The following is an 18,948-nucleotide window of genomic DNA, read 5'->3' on the forward strand; positions in this document are numbered from 1 at the left end:
AGGGACTTGCACATGACTCACCATGGATACAAACCGTGAACTGCAATTCTCTGCTGATTCCAAATAAACCCATCTTACTGGAGAAATAAAAGGCAGTCTACTTATTTCAGGTCAAAATTTTGGTGACCCATATGGGGGACCACAGAAGACCCCTGAAGGCTCAAGAGCAGGTAAGCAAATGGGTATCAAACCCATAACTGTCACTCACTGCTTTCCTTACTGACCCTAGAATTTGAAGATGTGTCTTTTTCCAGGATCCAAGCTCACACCCTCTTTGCAGTTGAAGCTCTCCTGACTTTATTTGGGATTTATTTTAAAGTTTAATTTTTCTGGTTAAGGCCTTGTTCTGCATATGGGTCTGATTTTGAGATAAGACTATTTCAGCTAAAACTGGCTGAGAAACCCTCAGCACATTCCTTAGGGAACAGAAGCTGCTTTACTGAAATAGTGACCGTTAAGCCATCAGCCTATTCCAAAGGAATAGGCTATTCTCTGGACACTGACTGAAAAAAAGCCTTTGGTTTGGCTCCTCCAAGACCAAACTGTTAACCTTAGAATTGGCTGGTACTAGCTTGAAAGCTGTTTGAATTGAGCTGTTTAAGCTGTAAGATGTTTGACCTGTTAAAAATTATTCTTTTACTCTAGAGAGAAACTTCTGAGAAACGAGATCCCAGGTGACTAAATATTTTGAGGGTGCACCCACTATAGGGACTCTAGCCAATTTAATATTTAAAAACCGCGATCTTTCCTCAAACACATTTTTAATAAAATGGACCAACCCGACCAAAGGCAATTCAGAATATCAGTGACCATTATGGGGAACTTTTGAAATCCCATAGTTAATTTCCTTATAACTGAATTGGACTACAATGGCTCAAAAATTTCCAGAACTGAGTGGAATGCTTTTTTCAATTGTTATTTTGAGGCTTCCCAATGGTATCAGAAGTCTAAAATTGCCTCTCTGCAAAGTAAGACTTTAAGATTAACTGAGGCAAACAAACACTTAGAAGATAAAAATGCTCTTGAAACCTCAGACTCTCCTTCCTTTGCTTCTTGGACACATGCTCCCCCTCCAGTTCCATCTTGTCTCTTTCCCTTGTCCCCTCACCAGACTCTGCCTCTGGTACCCTCTACTTCTGACCCTTCTATACCACCTATGCCTCCTCCAGACCCTTGATTCCCCCATACTGATTCTCTCTCCAAACTTTTCTTTTTCTCTGAAACTCTTCCCACTCCCTTTTCCTATGAACTTAATAAAACCCATCCCTTTAAAATTAAACATTTTGAGGATCCAGAGGCTAAACCACTTTTTTTTTTTTTTTAATATTCCCTGGACTAAAGCTGAATTGTGAACCATTGGTCCAAGATTTTCCCAGAGTAACTGAAGATCCTTACATATTTCCTGAGAAATTTAAACTTATCAACCTGGCTTCTCTGAATTTCATCAGCTAGTTCATATGCTTGCCAGTTAAAGTCAGGCCCAGCACTGGGTGAAAACCATTAATTGGGAAAATCTTGAAAGGTCTCTAGGATTAAAACTGGTAGACCAGTCCACTAACTTATTATATGATCAGACTTGGGCATTTGCTAGGTGACTTCACTAGGCAATTCCTAGGGCTGTCGATTGGAACAAAATTTAGACTTGCACATAAAAATCTGAGGAATCCAATCATGACTATTACAACTGACTTTAGATTATTTTTAAAGAAAATTCTGGTCTTCCTTTGATGTTGATTCCACCTGGGTAGCTTTTAACTCTATGTTTATTAATGGGTTGAACTTGGACCTATCCATTCTAGCAAAAAGGGCCAGGGTGGAATGGGAAACTCTGTCTACTCCAGATTTACTTAATCCAACAAACCAGCTCTCTCACACTCTAGATGAGTCACTTCACAAGAAGACTGCCAAAATTCTTAATCTTCAACACCAACAAATGAAGGCTGCTAAACAAAACCAAAACACTCCTAGCTTCTGCTATTATTACAAAGAGCCAGGATATTGGGAAAGAGATTGTTATAAATTTAAGTGCTTTAGGCACCTTCAGCCCTCTAACCAGCCTTTCTAATGTCCTCCCAATTTTCAACGACAGGACTCTGAAGAACTACAGAGACTTTTCCCTCTCCTACCTCTAGATTGGTTTGGACAAACATTTTTCCAGATTGGGGATGAATCTCTTCCAGTCCTAATTGACACTGGAGCCACATTTTTGGTGCTCAACACCAATACTATAAAGAAGCCCCTACTTCAGAGTACTAAAGCAGTTCAAATAGTGGGGATCTCTAATGAACCTCAACAGGTCCCTGTGTCTGAACCCATTCTATTTTACTTAGGCCCTTTGAGAGAAACACACCATTTCCTTCTTAGTTCCTCTGCCCCTACTCATTTATTAGGCTAATACTTCTTAGAGAAGCATGATGCCAGATTTTTTTTCCCCAACAGGAGAGAAAAACTCTGGAATTTAACAGCAATCATCAAACTGAACTAAATGACCTTTTGACCTTCTTATTTGTTCTGTCTCTAATGATACTAGAACTGACTCTTGGAAACACTGATCACTTGTCCCTTTTGAATTGCTACCACCCTCTTTATAGGCAAAATATCCAACTGATATTGGCAAAATTCACAGCACACCTCCCATCAGGATTCAAATAGAGGCCTCAAAACCTCTCTCCAGAATCAGTCAACACCCTATAAGTAAAGAAGCCCTTCAGTGTATAAAGCCCATAATAGAAGATTACAAACTTCTAGGCTTCATTATGCCTTGTACTGCTAGCCCACATAACAATTCCATTTTACCAGTATGAAAACCTAAGAGCCAAGGGTGGAGGTTAGTTCAGGGTCAATAAACAACATTGTTATCCCTCAACACCCTGTTGTTGCTAACCTTCATTCACTACCAACATCTATTCCCACCAGATGTCAATTCTTTATTATGACTGATTTAAGCAGTGCATTCCTTAGTATTCCAGTTGATGAAGCTACCTAATACCTTTTGGGCTTCACTTGGGAAGAAAAACAATTCACCTAGATAGTAATGCCTCGAAGTTTTACTGAAAGTCCTTATTTCTCACAAATCCTGAAGGCTGATATGGGTGATATAAAGTTCCCTAGAGGTTCTACTTTGTTGCAATATGTAGGTTATTTGCTTCTTTGTTCTCCTTCTCAGGCTCCTCACAGGAAGACCACATCCATTGCTTAAACTTTTAGCCTTAAAGGGACATAAGGTCATCAAAGAAAATTTGCAGTTTGCCCAAACCCAGGTTTGATATTTAGGGCATCTGATATGAGGACAATCGTTAGAACTAGATCCACGTAGACCTCATGATGTCCTAAGTTTCCCAAAACCCTGAAGTAAGCATCAACTGTGAGGTTTTCTCCATCTAGTTGGTTATTGCTAAAATTGGATTCCATATTTCTCTCTTACAGATCAGCCTCTGTACGTTTTACTAAAGAATAACAAGCCTGACCCATAGTATAGGAAGAGCCAGATGACATAAACTTTAAGGCTTTTAAGGTAGAGTTTAATAAATCTACCTCCCTTGAGCAACCCAATAATCAGATTTCTCTTTTTCCTTTTGTACTGAACAGGAAGGAAATGCCCTTGAGATATTGTAATCAGCAAATGGACCCTGTGGGATGGAGATACCCCCCTTGCTTTAGAGCCATTACTGTCACTGTCCTTTAGTTAAACCACTGAGAAAATCTTTGTGGGATCCCCTTTAACCATTTGTACCTCATACAATAAAAGCTCTCCTGAATTCTCATCACACTCAACATTACCCAGCCAGCTGCTTCACCTCTAGTGAAATCCTTTTGTTAACTGCTCCTCACATAACTCTTACACCGTAATAACCTTAACCCCACTTTTCTCCCCTCTATCACTGACAAAGCCCCTCACAACTGCTTAATGCCGATAGATTACCTCCTGACTCCCTGTGATGATCTGCAGGATACTCCTTCGGGTAACACTGACTTCTCATGGTTCACTGATGGTTCTTATATAAAAGATGACAATGGCAAATATTGTACTGGGTATGCTATTGCTACTCTTTTTGATGTTGTTGAGGCAGCATCTATACCTATGGCTATTTCAGCTCAACAGGCTGAATTATATGCTCTTACACTGGTTTGTATTTTACCCAAGGACAAAATTGCCAATATTAATATTGATAGTAGATATGCTCTTGGAGTAGCTTGTGATTTTGGAATGTTCTAGAAGCAGTGTGGCTTCCTTACTTCCATCTGAAATAAAATTAAAATGGCTTCTATGTTCAGGAATTATTAGACGCGTTACTTTTACCTGTCACTTTAGCTATAAGTAAGATTCTGGGGCATTCTAAACTTGATACTCTGCAGTTAAGGGAAATCACCTTGCTGATATTTTCACAAGGAGTGCTGCCCTGAAAGGGACCAAGAGCAGCCAAACCTCTGTCATGGTCCAAGGAATCTTTCCCCAAATAATACCTTAGAAAAGTTGGCTAGAGAAACCCATCAATAAGCCCCAGAAAAGGAAGAAAGAGATTGTAAGTTCAACAACTGCAGGTTTGATAAAAAGAGAAAGTTTTGGCTTGGATCAACTAACAACCCAGTCCTACTGGAGACTCTAAAATTCCCACCCCTCATCACTATACATGTGTTAAACCATTGGCCTACAGACAAAATGATAGTTTTCATGAATCAATATTGATGGGGAAATACTTACAAGGCCATAAAAGATGCCTATCTGACTTGTCTCACTTGTCCGAAATACAACCCAGAGAAGCCTATTTGTATTGCTCCCAGACATTTTAAACTTCTTAATTGACCATTCGAGGTCTGGGAAATTGATTTCATACAACTTCCTCCATCTAATGGATATAAATAAGTTTATTCATGATTTGGATGTTTCATACTAGACTGAAGACTTCCCTTGTGGACAAGCTACTGCCTCTTCTGTGGTTAAAGTCTTTTTGGAAAAGATTATCCCTACCTGGGGAAGTCCTCTCAAACTTCACAGTGATTGAGGAATCCATTTTACTGTCCAGATACTTTGACAAGTCTGTGCTGTTTGGCCAGTTTTATATCACTTTCACTATGCTTGTCACCCTTAGTCTTTTGGTTTAGTCAAGCATAGTAATGGCATTATTAAGACTCAATTGGCACAATTTTAGAGGCCCTCAAACATGACACACCTAAAGTAAGCACTGAACCCTGACTGGACCTGCACATCATCTGGTGACCTGAAAGTACAGATTTCCCAGAATTGAAGCAGACCACATCTGATGAAACAGATGTTTCCAAGATACCTGAACCAGGCCTGTTGGAAGTCTGTCACCAAACATTTGATGATGATGTAACACTTCAGATGATCTCCAATGATTACAATCTTGGTAACATATGGACTCTACATAAAAAGTACCTGAGAGTTCTACCCCCTACCTCTCTTTGTTACTCAAATGTGACTTCAACAGGTTTCCTATCTGTGCACTTTCCTTTCAACGTGAGACCCTACACCCAGGAAAGGTCCTTTCTGGCATTGAGGGACAAAAAACTGTTGAAACGAGAAAGCCTGACTCTTGATCATAAATATCTTGATTAAAAGGGATTTGAAATGTAAAAAATTAATAAACAAGAACATCAATTAAATATAGGTGGGAGACCAGATTGGGGACCTCTTATGCCCTGAGACAACAGCAAAACCCAAAAGGGAAAAGAAAAACCCCTCTTCTTTCTTAGCAAGGATTCAGCCATTGAAAAACCATGGAGTCTATGTTTTCTACAGCCCTCCCAACTGCCTCTTCCCTTCTATAAAACTGCTTTGTTTTGTTTTTCCTTCTCATGCTGTTCAGACACTTGCACATATAGCTCACCTTGGCTGCAGACCTCAAATTGCAATTCTCTGTTGATCCCAAACGAACCATTTTTGCTGGGGAAATATCAGGCAGTCTATTTATTTCAGGTCAACAGAAACCAGTATGGCAAGGAAGTTAAAGCTTTTACTGAAGTAAGGCAAAAGTAAAAAAAAATAATTTAAATGAGGATAATTAACGCCCCCCAACACACACACACACAAAGCCAACTACATATATGATGAATGTGTTTACTCTGATAGGCCCTGTGATATTTATAATCCTTGCAGCAATCCTAAAGTGAAGATTTAATTCCAACTTTTATAGAGACGATAGTGACTCTCAGGGAAGTTAAATAAATTATAACCCAGGTCACTAATACCTAGGATAGCAGAGATGGGATTTGAACCAAATCTGCTTGATTCTAATTTCATAATCTTTAGGTTATAACCCACAACATAGGTTATCTTTATTCAAGCTAACAACAAAAAACATCCTTTACCTACCTACTTTTCTAGTGAAAGGAATCATATTACACTTTATTCTTTAAAAAGTCAATCATCTTTCATTTACTTACACAGAGCAACAGAGTGTGAAAAAACCATCAGAGGGATTTTAAAAGTAGCATGCACAATATAATAAACAGGTCTGTGTTAGGCTCATTAGAGCTATCATCTCCAATATTCTCAATCATCAAGATGGAGAGTTAATATTAACCCCACATTATAGACAAGACTCAACAAGGATAACCTCTTTGAGGGTACCCTATCTTTAGAGAAACGAAGGCAGACTAAAAGAATAGGAAGTTAAAGGGATAAAACATGGAAAAAAAGTCAACATTTTATTTTTGTAACTAAAATCACTACATTTCTAGAAGTTTTAATGAGACCATGAGCTTTATTTCAGGCAGCCACAATTATACTTCTGATATCCTATTTAATGATTAGATTTATTTTCTTTTCAAATGTGGAATATTCTACTCCATAATGCATAGAACCTAGTTGAATAAAATGATATAAATATGGAAGTTTCATAATTATATATAAGTATGTAAAGACAGTTGTTCAAAAATGGGTTAATAATATTTTCTAAGGGCTCACTTCAAAGAAACTTAGCCTTTGTCTTTTCCTCTTTTTTAATCTGCTAAATTAGGTTATTGGCAACCTAAGTTGCTCCTCCCAGACTACAGTCAACTGGTGGCATGTTAAGAACTAAGGAAAGCTCTTGAAGAGGTAGCTTTTCTGAAGAGGCAATCCCTTTCCTTTTATCTTGCCCAAATACAAGAAAATTATTTTCCTCCATTCTTCAGGAGGCCTGAAATCTCTCCTCCATCATGTACACTCAAGAGCCCCCAACTTGGGCTGGGGTGCACAGGAGACGGTCTTCCATTAGGTGTCAGTTCATTTTACCCTGAAAATATGGGCAAAATGCTGAGAGTATATTTCTTGTCACCACTCATTAATCAAAACAGAACCATAATAAAGACAGATCAGACAGTAAAATAACCAAAACAAACAAAAAAAAAAGAAGCAACAACTTGGAAATACTCCTCACAGAATTTTATTAGATGTTCAGTTACACATTTGCATTCTACTTTCAGGAGATAAATATTAATATTAGGAGGTACAAAAAACCCCAAAGCTAGCAGAAGGAAAGAAATCATAAAAATCAGATCAGAAATAAATGAAAAAAAAATGAAGGAAACAATAGCAAAGATCAATAAAACTAAAAGCTGGTTCTTTGAGAAGATAAACAAAATAGATAAACCACTAGCCAGACTCATCAGGAAAAAAAGGGAGAAGACTCAAATCAATAGAATTAGAAATGAAAAAGGAGAGGTAACAACTGACACTGCAGAAATAAAAGAGATCATGAGAGATTACTACAAGCAACTCTATGCCAATAAAATGGACAATCTGGAAGAAATGGACAAATTCTTAGAAATGCACAACCTGCCAAGACTGAATCAGGAAGAAATAGAAAATATGAACAGACCAATCACAAGCAGTGAAATTGAAACTGTGATTAAAAATCTTCCGACAAAGAAAAGCCCAGGACCAGATGGCTTCACAGGCGAATTCTATCAAACATTTAGAGAAGAGCTAACACTTATCCTTCTCAAACTCTTCCAAAATATAGCAGAGGGAGGAACACTCCCAAACTCCTTCTACGAGGCCACCATCACCTTGATACCAAAACCAGACAAGGATGTCACAAAGAAAGAAAACTACAGGCCAATATCACTGATGAACATAGATGCAAAAATCCTCAACAAAATACTAGCAAACAGAATCCAACAGCACATTAAAAGCATCATACACCATGATCAAGTGGGGTTTATTCCAGGAATGCAAGGATTCTTCAATATACGCAAATCTATCAATGTGATAAACCATATTAACAAATTGAAGGAGAAAAACCATATGATCATCTCAATAGATGCAGAGAAAGCTTTTGACAAAATTCAACACACATTTATGATAAAAATCCTGCAGAAAGTAGGCATAGAGGGAACTTTCCGCAACATAATAAAGGCCATATATGACAAGCCCACAGCAAACATCATCCTCAATGGTGAAAAACTGAAAGCATTTCCACTAAGATCAGGAACAAGACAAGGTTGCCCACTCTCACCACTCTTATTCAACATAGTTTTGGAAGTTTTAGCCACAGCAATCAGAGAAGAAAAGGAAATAAAAGGAATCCAAATCGGAAAAGAAGAAGTAAAGCTATCACTGTTTGCAGAGGACATGATACTATACATAGAGAACCCTAAAGATGCTACCAGAAAACTACTAGAGCTAATCAATGAATTTGGTAAAGTGGCAGGATACAAAATTAATGCACAGAAATCTCTGGCATTTCTATATACTAATGATGAAAAATCTGAAAGTGAAATCAAGAAAACACTCCCATTTACCATTGCAACAAAAAGAATAAAATATCTAGGAATAAACCTACCTAAGGAGACAAAAGACCTGTATGCAGAAAATTATAAGACACTGATGAAAGAAATTAAAGATGATACAAATAGATGGAGAGATATACCATGTTCTTGGATTGGAAGAATCAACATTGTGAAAATGACTCTACTACCCAAAGCAATCTATAGATTCAATGCAATCCCTATCAAACTACCACTGGCATTTTTCACAGAACTAGAACAAAAAATTTTGCAATTTGTATGGAAACACAAAAGACCCCGAATAGCCAAAGCAATCTTGAGAACGAAAGAAGGAACTGGAGGAATCAGGCTCCCTACTTCAGACTATATTACAAAGCTACAGTTATCAAGACGGTATGGTACTGGCACAAAAACAGAAAGATAGATCAATGGAACAGGATAGAAAGCCCAGAGATAAACCCATGCACATATGGACACCTTATCTTTGATAAAGGAGGCAGGAATGTACAGTGGAGAAAGGACAGCCTCTTCAATAAGTGGTGCTGGGAAAACTGGACAGGTACATTTAAAAGTATGAGATTAGATCACTCCCTAACACCATACACAAAAATAAGCTCAAAACGGATTAAAGACCTAAATGTAAGGCCAGAAACTATCAAACTCTTAGGCCAGAAACTATCAAACTCTTAGAGGAAAACATAGGCAGAACACTCTATGACATAAATCACAGCAAGATCCTTTCTGACCCACCTCCTAGAGTAATGGAAATAAAAACAAAAATAAACAAATGGGACCTAATGAAACTTCAAAGCTTTTGCACAGCAAAGGAAACCATAAACAAGACCAAAAGACAACCCTCAGAATGGGAGAAAATATTTGCAAATGAAGCAAGTGACAAAGGATTAATCTCCAAAATTTACAAGCAGCTCATGCAGCTCAATAACAAGAAAACAAACAACCCAATCCAAAAATGGGCAGAAGACCTAAATAGACATTTCTCCAAAGAAGATATACAGACTGCCAACAAACACATGAAAGAATGCTCAACATCATTAATCATTAGAGAAATGCAAATCAAAACTACAATGAGATATCATCTCACACCAGTCAGAATGGCCATCATCAAAAAATCTAGAAACAATAAATGCTGGAGAGGGTGTGGAGAAAAGGGAACACTCTTGCACTGCTGGTGGGAATGTGAACTGGTTCAGCCACTATGGAGAACAGTGGAGGTTCCTTAAAAAACTACAAATAGAACTACCATATGACCCAGCAATCCCACTACTGGGCATATACCCTGAGAAAACCAAAATTCAAAAAGAGTCATGTACCAAAATGTTCATTGCAGCTCTATTTACAATAGCCCGGAGATGGAAACAACCTAAGTGCCCATCATCGGATGAATGGATAAAGAAGATGTGGCACATATATACAATGGACTATTACTCAGCCATAAAAAGAAACGAAATTGAGCTATTTGTAATGAGGTGGATAGACCTAGAGTCTGTCATACAGAGTGAAGTAAGTCAGAAAGAAAAAGACAAATACCGTATGCTAACACATATATATGGAATTTAAGAAAAAAAATGTCATGAAGAACCTAGGGGTAAAGCAGGAATAAAGACACAGACCTCCTAGAGAACGGATTTGAGGTTATGGGGAGGGGGAAGGGTGAGCTGTGACAGGGCGAGAGAGAGTCATGGGCATATACACACTAACAAACGTAGTAAGGTAGATAGCTAGTGGGAAGCAGCCGCATGGCACAGGGATATTGGCTCGGTGCTTTGTGACAGCCTGGAGGGGTCGGATAGGGAGGGTGGGAGGAAGGGAGACGCAAGAGGGAAGACATATGGGAACATATGTTTATGTATGACTGATTCACTTTGTTATAAGGCAGAAACTAACACACCACTGTAAAGCAATTATACCCCAATAAAGATGTTAAAAATAAATAAATAAATAAAATTTAAAACTTCAAAAAAAAAATATTAGGAGGTACACTAAAGTCAGTCAGGTCACAATATTTTTTCATTTATATAATTTACTCATAAGCACATCACTTGAATCTTTATGAATTGAAGGATGCAAAAAAAAATTATTTAAGATTAATCTGTTCATATTCTAAATGCATAATAATATTTGAATAAAGTTGGATAATATGAATATTTATACCCCAAAGCTTAAAATTTATGTAACTTGATCATGTAAATTTACCATTAAAATTATCTAGGGCTTTCCTGGTGGCTCAGTGGTTGAGAGTCCGCCTGCCGATGCGGGGGACACGGGTTTGTGCTCCGGTCCAGGAGGATCCCACATGCCGCGGAGCAGATGGGCCCGTGAGCCATGGCCGCTGAGCCTGCGCGTCCGGAGCCTGTGCTCCGCGACGGGAGAGGCCACAGCAGTGAGAGGCCTGTGTGCCGCAAAAAAAAAAAAATCTAAAATCATCAGTAAAATTTCATAAGCCATTAACATTTTCACTAGATATTAATCTACATTTTGTGTTTTCCCATGACACTATTTAAAAAAGTGAATCCTACAATCCAAGTCAAATATTGAATTATTTTCAAACTTTTTAAAGAAAAGTTCGGAAATGGGACAGATATTCTAAACCTCAAAATTAAGTCTCTTTTTCTAAACAGTTGTTCTACATCTAACCTTTTCCTCAGATTTCGTGCCATTCCATTATACACACTGGAAACCAGTGATTAATATATAAACATACCTTACATTGTATGTTTGTTATCAAATAACAAATGTAAAGAGCTAAGAAATAGCAAAAGAAATTGCAACAGTGCCATTCAGAAGCTTGTTCAGTTTACTGATAGAAACATTCTTTTTAACTTTTTAGATCAATATATGCCATTTACTAAATTTTAAGAGCCAATTATTTGTTATCAAGTATACCTTTATTAGTTATTGCCAATGCCTTTTTAAAAATAAAACTCATATTTTAAGAATATCATGAAGGTAAATATGTGTCTAAATCATCTACTCATATGGATGGAATAAGAGGTCATAGGCAAAGTGCTCTGATAGATCTTTTAACTATAATAGATAGGGATTAACCTTAAACATAATGCCAAAATACCACCTCTTTTGAGCTTACAATGGTTAAAAAGATAAAACAGGAAAAGGCTCTTTATAAATGCATGAATATAGTTTTAAAAAGCCTTCCCGGGGCTTCCCTGGTGGTGCAGTGGTTGAGAGTCCGCCTGCCGATGCAGGGAACACGGGTTCATGCCCCGGTCAGGGAAGATCCCACATGCCGCGGAGCGGCTAGGCCTGTGAGCCATGGCCGCTGAGCCTGGGTGTCCGGAGCCTGTGCTCCGCAACAGGAGAGGCCACAACAGTGAGAGGCCCGCGTACCGCAAAAAAAAGCAAAAGCCTTCCCACTTTCTACTGCAAAAATATAAATTATATACTTTGCAACCAGCTGTAATGGTAGGAATAGGCAGCTGGTCCAATTTACTGTACAGTACTATTGTACATATTGTTTGATGCACAAATTACTTATAATTTCTAAAAGTGCATCTTTGCAGTTTGATATTTTTTAGTAGCACTCCAACAACTTGAAAAGTTGTAGACTTTTGGAGAGGCTAGTTTTGAATAGGCTTTACCATTGCTGAGTGTGTTTTTCTACATCACGGTTCACAATAGTCATTTTATATGTTCAAAAAAGTAAACAGAAATGCAAGATGTTTTCCACAGACTTTAGGAAAGAACTTAGAGAAATTTTGATGATTTTCATGTTTTGAATCTTGAAGTTGAATCTTTAGCTGTGTCAACTGCAAAAGTACATTTGCACCTAAACATCTGCCATCATCATAATTAGCAAAAATAATTCAAAACTTTAGACAACATTGAATTTGGGTCAAGTATGTTGGAAAAGAATTCATGAATTTGAGCACAGAGTTATTAAAGGAAAACTCCTGGTTTTCTCAAACCAAAGAGGAAAAGCAAGCACCTAGATTAAAATCAAAAGGTCATTTTACCTACTGTGAAATTGTAAGGAGGATGAATCAAGCATCTGAATTTGTCTTTTCATATGTGTCTTTTCATATGTTGAACCAAGAGGAGGGAAGGTTAAAAATCCCTTTTCTCTCTTTCAGTCCCTGTCACTGCAAGCCCTGTGCCTTAGGATGGCTTCTTTTGTAAGTGTAAATCCTGTTTTTCCTGGCTTCTACAACCCCTTGGCCAGCCTGCATATTGCTGCTGCCACAGAGCACTACCCACATTTTTGCCCCTGAAGGCACATTTTGATGACATACCAGCTTCTCTAGTATATTCTCCTACTGTTCTATCCATATTATTCTCCTGCCATGCTAATCACAAATGATACGTCAAAAATGGAATTGTAAAAGTTCTGTAAACTGTCAGCAAATGGACTCTAAGTGATTCTCAATGGTCTCTTCCCTAAATGTTTCCTTTGGTCTTTAAGGCTCCCTGCATTCCTTTGTAGGCTTAAATAAGGATTAACTCATTATGGCCCTTGTAGATCTCCTCCACTGACCCTCGCCTTCTGTTCTAAGCATTTTATCTTTATTCTCTCTTCTATTTTCTGCATTCATGAAGCACTTTCTTTTAGCACTGACATTAGCTTTATCTGTACTCCTTTGTAGGTTCTTAATAGCACTCTACAGAAATAGAAACACAGGACAAGTCTACACAACTACATCCAAGTATATAGATATTGTGACTGATTTCACCTTTTGCATAAGGTTTCAATGATATTTTACATATTGCTTCATGACTCACAGACTGCTACTTCTAGTACAGACATCTCTCTGAGTCCCAGATCCGTTGACTGAGTTATATGCATGGCTTCTCAATTTGAAGGCACAATGAGACCTCCAACTCAACTGAACCTATCAGTCTGCTTCCCATTCCCCAGATCACTCTTCCTCCCAAACTTCATATATCAGGGAGCACAACTACCGAACATCAAGTTTCCTAAGTCAAAAAATTGGACATCACCCTGTATTATTTGTTAGGGTTGCCAAAATAAAGTACTACATATTGGGTGGCTTACCAGAAGATTTGTTTTCTCACAATTCTGGAAGACATAAATCAAAGATCAAGGTGTTGGCAAGGGTGGTTTTGTCTGAGGTCTCTTTTCTGGGTTTGTAAATGACTATCTTCTTCCTAAGTCTTCATATGATCTTGCCTCTGTACCTGTGTTCAAATTTCTTCTTATTATTAATGATGCCAGTCATACTGGATCAGGGCCCAAACTAAAGGCCTTGTTTTAACTTTATTAACTAATTAAAGACCGTATCTCCAAATACACTTACATTCTGAGGTATTAGGGATTAGGACTTCAACATGAATTTTGGCATAATGTATCCCTAATCTCTCCCTCATCCTCATTCTGCTATCTCCAATCAATCACCAAGCCCTGTTGATTCTACCTAATAAATATGTCTCTAATATGTCTACCTTTCTCCATCACACTGCACTAATTTAATGTACAACAGCATCAGGTTTCACTTAGATTTCTGCAAAGACTCCTAGTCTCATTCTGTTCCAATCATTTCACCATATCACAGTTAAAATGAACTTTCTGAATCCAGATCTAATTATATCACAACAGTAAGTATAGCAAGTAGTGTCAGGAGCTCAGATGAGCTGCCAGGTATCAGAGGAGCTCATTAAAAAAAACAAGCGCAAAATGAAAGAGTTAAGCCTTTAATCACTTACATTGCCATGACATAAGCAATAGTCTCAACTGGAGAAAGTGCTGACTCCCCTGTTCCATTTTCCCCCATGGAAGCGTGCACCAGGTGAGGGTTAGGTAGATCAGCACAGACGTGAGGATCACCTCACTTTTGATGGAATACTGAACAAAAGGCTCCAGCAGTTTGACAGACCCTGAGCCTGGTGTGAGGATGAGGAAGAGGGCTAGGAGTGGAAAAGTACTGGATACTGAGTCAGACGGGAAAAAGTGTCTTAAAGGTTTCCCCTTCCTTTCCTTTCTTCTATAACGAGGCTTCGGTAGAAGTGCCTGAAGAGGACAACTGCCCAAAGCCTAGACAGAAAGAGATAGAAATGAGATGTCTAGGCTAGGAATGAGATATCCTCAGGAGCATGAGTGGCCAGGGGAGCTTGAGTCTTTGGTTGCAACTCCCTTGAGAGCAACTGCAGCGTTCTGGCTATACACCAAGGCTAGGGTGTGTGTGTGTGTGTCTGTTGGAAGGATGAGGTGGGGGGGTAGCTTTACCCCATGAGACCTGGCAGGTAAAGTCTTTGTAATCACCTACTGGCAAGCCTAAAAAATGACACAGAAGATTTTAACCAGGAACTAAGCTCGTCAAGTAGATTTAAATTTTAGAAAGTGGGTTAAGAATGCATGGTTCAAATCCTGACTCCAATATTTACAAGCTGTATCATCTTGGGGCAGTATCTTAAGCTTTCTGTACTTTACTTCCCCAAATTAAATTTGGTATGGTAGCATGTATATTTTGTGGATTTTGTGTGTTTTGAATGAGTTAATAAAAGATTCTTAGAACATCACCTTGCACATACTAATTGATCAATACATGTTAATAATCATTGTTATGATAATTATCATTATAATTTTCAAGGGGAACATAACTAAAATATATATATAATCAATTTAATCACCATACAGTTTCAGCTTATAAATAAATATGTTTCTTTGGACAGTTTAAAAGAATAAAAAGAATAAATGGTCATGATACAGTGTAAATTATCTCTTTTAAATCCTTGCTAAGGTGAAGCAAGGTAGGTAAATATTTCTGTATTTAAAAATGAATTGCCTATGAGAATACAATATAATAAATATTAAATTATGCTAAACAGACATATTTTCCTGTCTTAAAGGTGAAATATGTAAAGCTTTTATCTTTTCTCTTAAAAACTAAAAAGATGGTCATCTATCAACATTCTGGTGCTATAGATCAAAATACATTAATATATCAAACACAAATAATAAAATTACCTTAACAATTACACTTTCTATTCCTGGGTTAAAATGTTCTGCACAATAAATGATGAAACAATACGATGGCTTTTATTCATAGAAGTAAGATCAGTTCAATACTTGGTTGAATGTTTAGAAGGATTACTTCATTATCTGAGTTTTTTTGTTTGTTTGTTTTTTGCGGTACGCGGGCCTCTCACCGCTGTGGCCTCTCCCATTGTGGAGCACAGGCTCCGGACGCACAGGCTCAGCGGCCATGGCTCACGGGCCCAGCCGCTCCGCGGCATGTGGGATCTTCCCGGACCGGGGCACGAACCCGTGCCCCCTGCATCGGCAGGCGGACGCCCAACCACTGCGCCACCAGGGAAGCCCTCATTATCTGAGTTTTGATCAGCCTTTTCTTATTTTAAATTTCTATATTTCTAAATACATTGTAACCTTTCCAAAAAAGAGAAAAATTTTAAATATTCATTTAGCATAAATTCCGAGGAATAACTTTATTAATTTGAGGGGGAAACACAGAATTAAATTTCAAAGAGCAAGCTGCATTTCACTACTGACAATATCCAAATTTATGTAGTGTAATCACTTTCATTTAAGCATATCTGAGGACCTTCCTCTATCAGCATGCATACCTTCTCTATTGTCTATTATCTATTATCACCATCAGTTAACAATCTCACCATCTTTTTTTCTATTTCTTTTCATGTGAAAATATATGAGTAAAGAGTCTCAATGTTATACTATTGTTTTGCCTGTGAAAGTAGGACTTCTGCTTAACTGCAAGGCTAAGTGGTCAAACAACCTGGTTAAAAGTATAAGCAGGTAGTGACAGACTACAAGACAAAACATTGAATCCTGAGACTCAGTTTGTATTGAATCTATATCCCACATGCCAAAATCATTTGGCTACCCATAGTTTAAGGGATCCAAGGGAACACTTCAAAGAAATAGATACAAGGGAGGATGAGACTTTGAACTAGGAGATTCTTTTAGAGTGGAAACACGAATTGCCCAAAAATCCACAGATGTTCGCCACATGAACAGGTGAAAAAATACTACTCTTTCAAATATATTTATCAAAGTTTTTTTTGCCTTTCTGTAATTTCATTTTAAATGGGCCTTACTTTTCAGCTGTTCTCTGCTTAAAAACCCTACTAAGTAAAGACAGATTGTATGACTTCATTAACCGTGGTGAGCCAGAATCTCCAGGACTTTTCTGAGCCTCTTTTCTTGGCATATGTAATTTTCTAATTGCTGTTCTCTAAAGCAAGAACTGCAATTAGAAAAGTGTTATCTGAGGACACAACTCAACTGAACATTATTTGGCATTTCAATTTGTTTCTAGCATTGAATGACCATAATGGAAATTCTACTTGAAAACTTGGTTTGTCATAATCACCTGCAATTGAGTTTATGGTTAATCCACAGGTATGGATTCCCTTTTTTCAAATCTTCATTGGACCATAAGCATACTCATTAGCACCCAGAAAAAGTTCACTGGAAATGCCCTTAATAGCAATTAACATAAGGAAGTCAGAACAGCATAATATATTTTTTTAATGTATTCATTTATTTACTTATTAGTACCACTGTGGATTTATTAAGATGGTCTGTGGTAAAGATGACTACACATTCTTTTCTACTACTTCTGAAAGGTGGTGTTTAATTCCCTTACCCTGAATCTGAGCTGGCCTCAGTGAATTGTTTGGCCAATAGAATATTGCAGGAATGTTTTGAGATTTCTAAGCCTAAGTTGAAAGCCTCGCTGCTTCCATCTGGGCCTCTTGGAACACCTGCTGATTGAAATCACTTGCCAGTTTGTGAGGAAGCACATGCAGACCCATGGAGAGGCTCATCTGAGGCACCCAGATTACACCCTCACTGAGCTACCAGCTGACAGCCAATACCAATTTGCCAGCCATCTGAGTGAGCCACCTTGGAAGTGAATCCTCCAACTTCACTCCACCCATCCTAGTGATGCTACATCAAGCAGAAAAGCCATTCGTGTCTAGATCTGCAAAAACTGCAGATTCGCAAGCAAAATTAATGATTGCTGTCATTTTAAGTTGCTAAATTTTAAGATAATTAGTAATACAGTAATAAGTAACCAGAGCAAGGACCATGGCTTAAGTGAAGTTACGCAAATAATAAGGGGTAAAAGATTAATTTTTTTACTTATTCAATGTATTGTTATTGATTTTATTATTATTATTCTCCTTAGAGTTCAGTTATTAATGCATATTCTTATAGTCCACCAACACAAGTTTCTGTAAATCTTGAAATTTCTCTAAATTGTTTTCACTGATTGTCGTGTCTTAAAGAGAACCCTCCAACAGTTTCCTATCAGAAGTTTCCTTAGGGAACTTCCTCTACCCAGATAATTCTTAGTATTGGGAACTAAGAACATATATCAGTCTGCTCAAAACATTATTCTACATAGGCTGAAAATTAATATGAAATGAGGAAAGTGATGATAAAAAGTGATGATGATGTGAAAGTGACGATGTGAAAAGTGAGAACACTAGTTCCACCAAACTCTTCCGCCCTACCTCAGTGGCTGACAACATCAACTACCCAGTTACTCAGAACCAAAAGGTAGGCATTCTCTATATCACTCACACTTTGATACTCAATTCACCATGGGTTACATCCAAACTATAGCTCATTCTTGCTTATCTCCATCACCTTTGTAACCTCCATGGGTTAAGTCACTATCCTTTCTTACCTGCACAACCACAAAAACAGAATTCCCTTATTCCCTTTTTCTTCAATATAATCCATTCTCAAAGTGAAGCTAGAGTGATTTTTTTTTTAAAGGAAAATGATACCTAGTGTACACTGCTGAAAATTCTAAAATGAAAACTCTACAGATCTTTGCAAGACCTCATCTCCAGTTATTTTGTCCAGGTATCTATGTTTTGACCATACCATCTTTTTTCTGTCCCTCAGACACTACACACATCTTTTCTTCCTTTTCTACACAGAGGCTCTTCCTTAATGTCTTGAATACTCTAACCCAGCGGTCCCCAACCTTTTTGGCACCAGGGACCAGTTTCGTGGAAGACAATTTTTCCATGGACTAGGGTGTGGGGGTGGTTTGGGGATGATTCAAGTGCATTATATTTATTGTGCACTTTATTTCTATTATTATTTCATTGTAATATATAATGAAATAATTATACAACTCTCCATAATGCTGACATGAGGTGGAGCTCAGGAGGTAATGGGAGCGATGGGATGGGGAGCAGCTGTAAATATTGATGAAGCTTCGC

The sequence above is a fragment of the Tursiops truncatus genome, chromosome 12 (genome assembly GCF_011762595.2).
Source record: "Tursiops truncatus isolate mTurTru1 chromosome 12, mTurTru1.mat.Y, whole genome shotgun sequence".
Classification (NCBI taxonomy): domain Eukaryota; kingdom Metazoa; phylum Chordata; class Mammalia; order Artiodactyla; family Delphinidae; genus Tursiops; species Tursiops truncatus.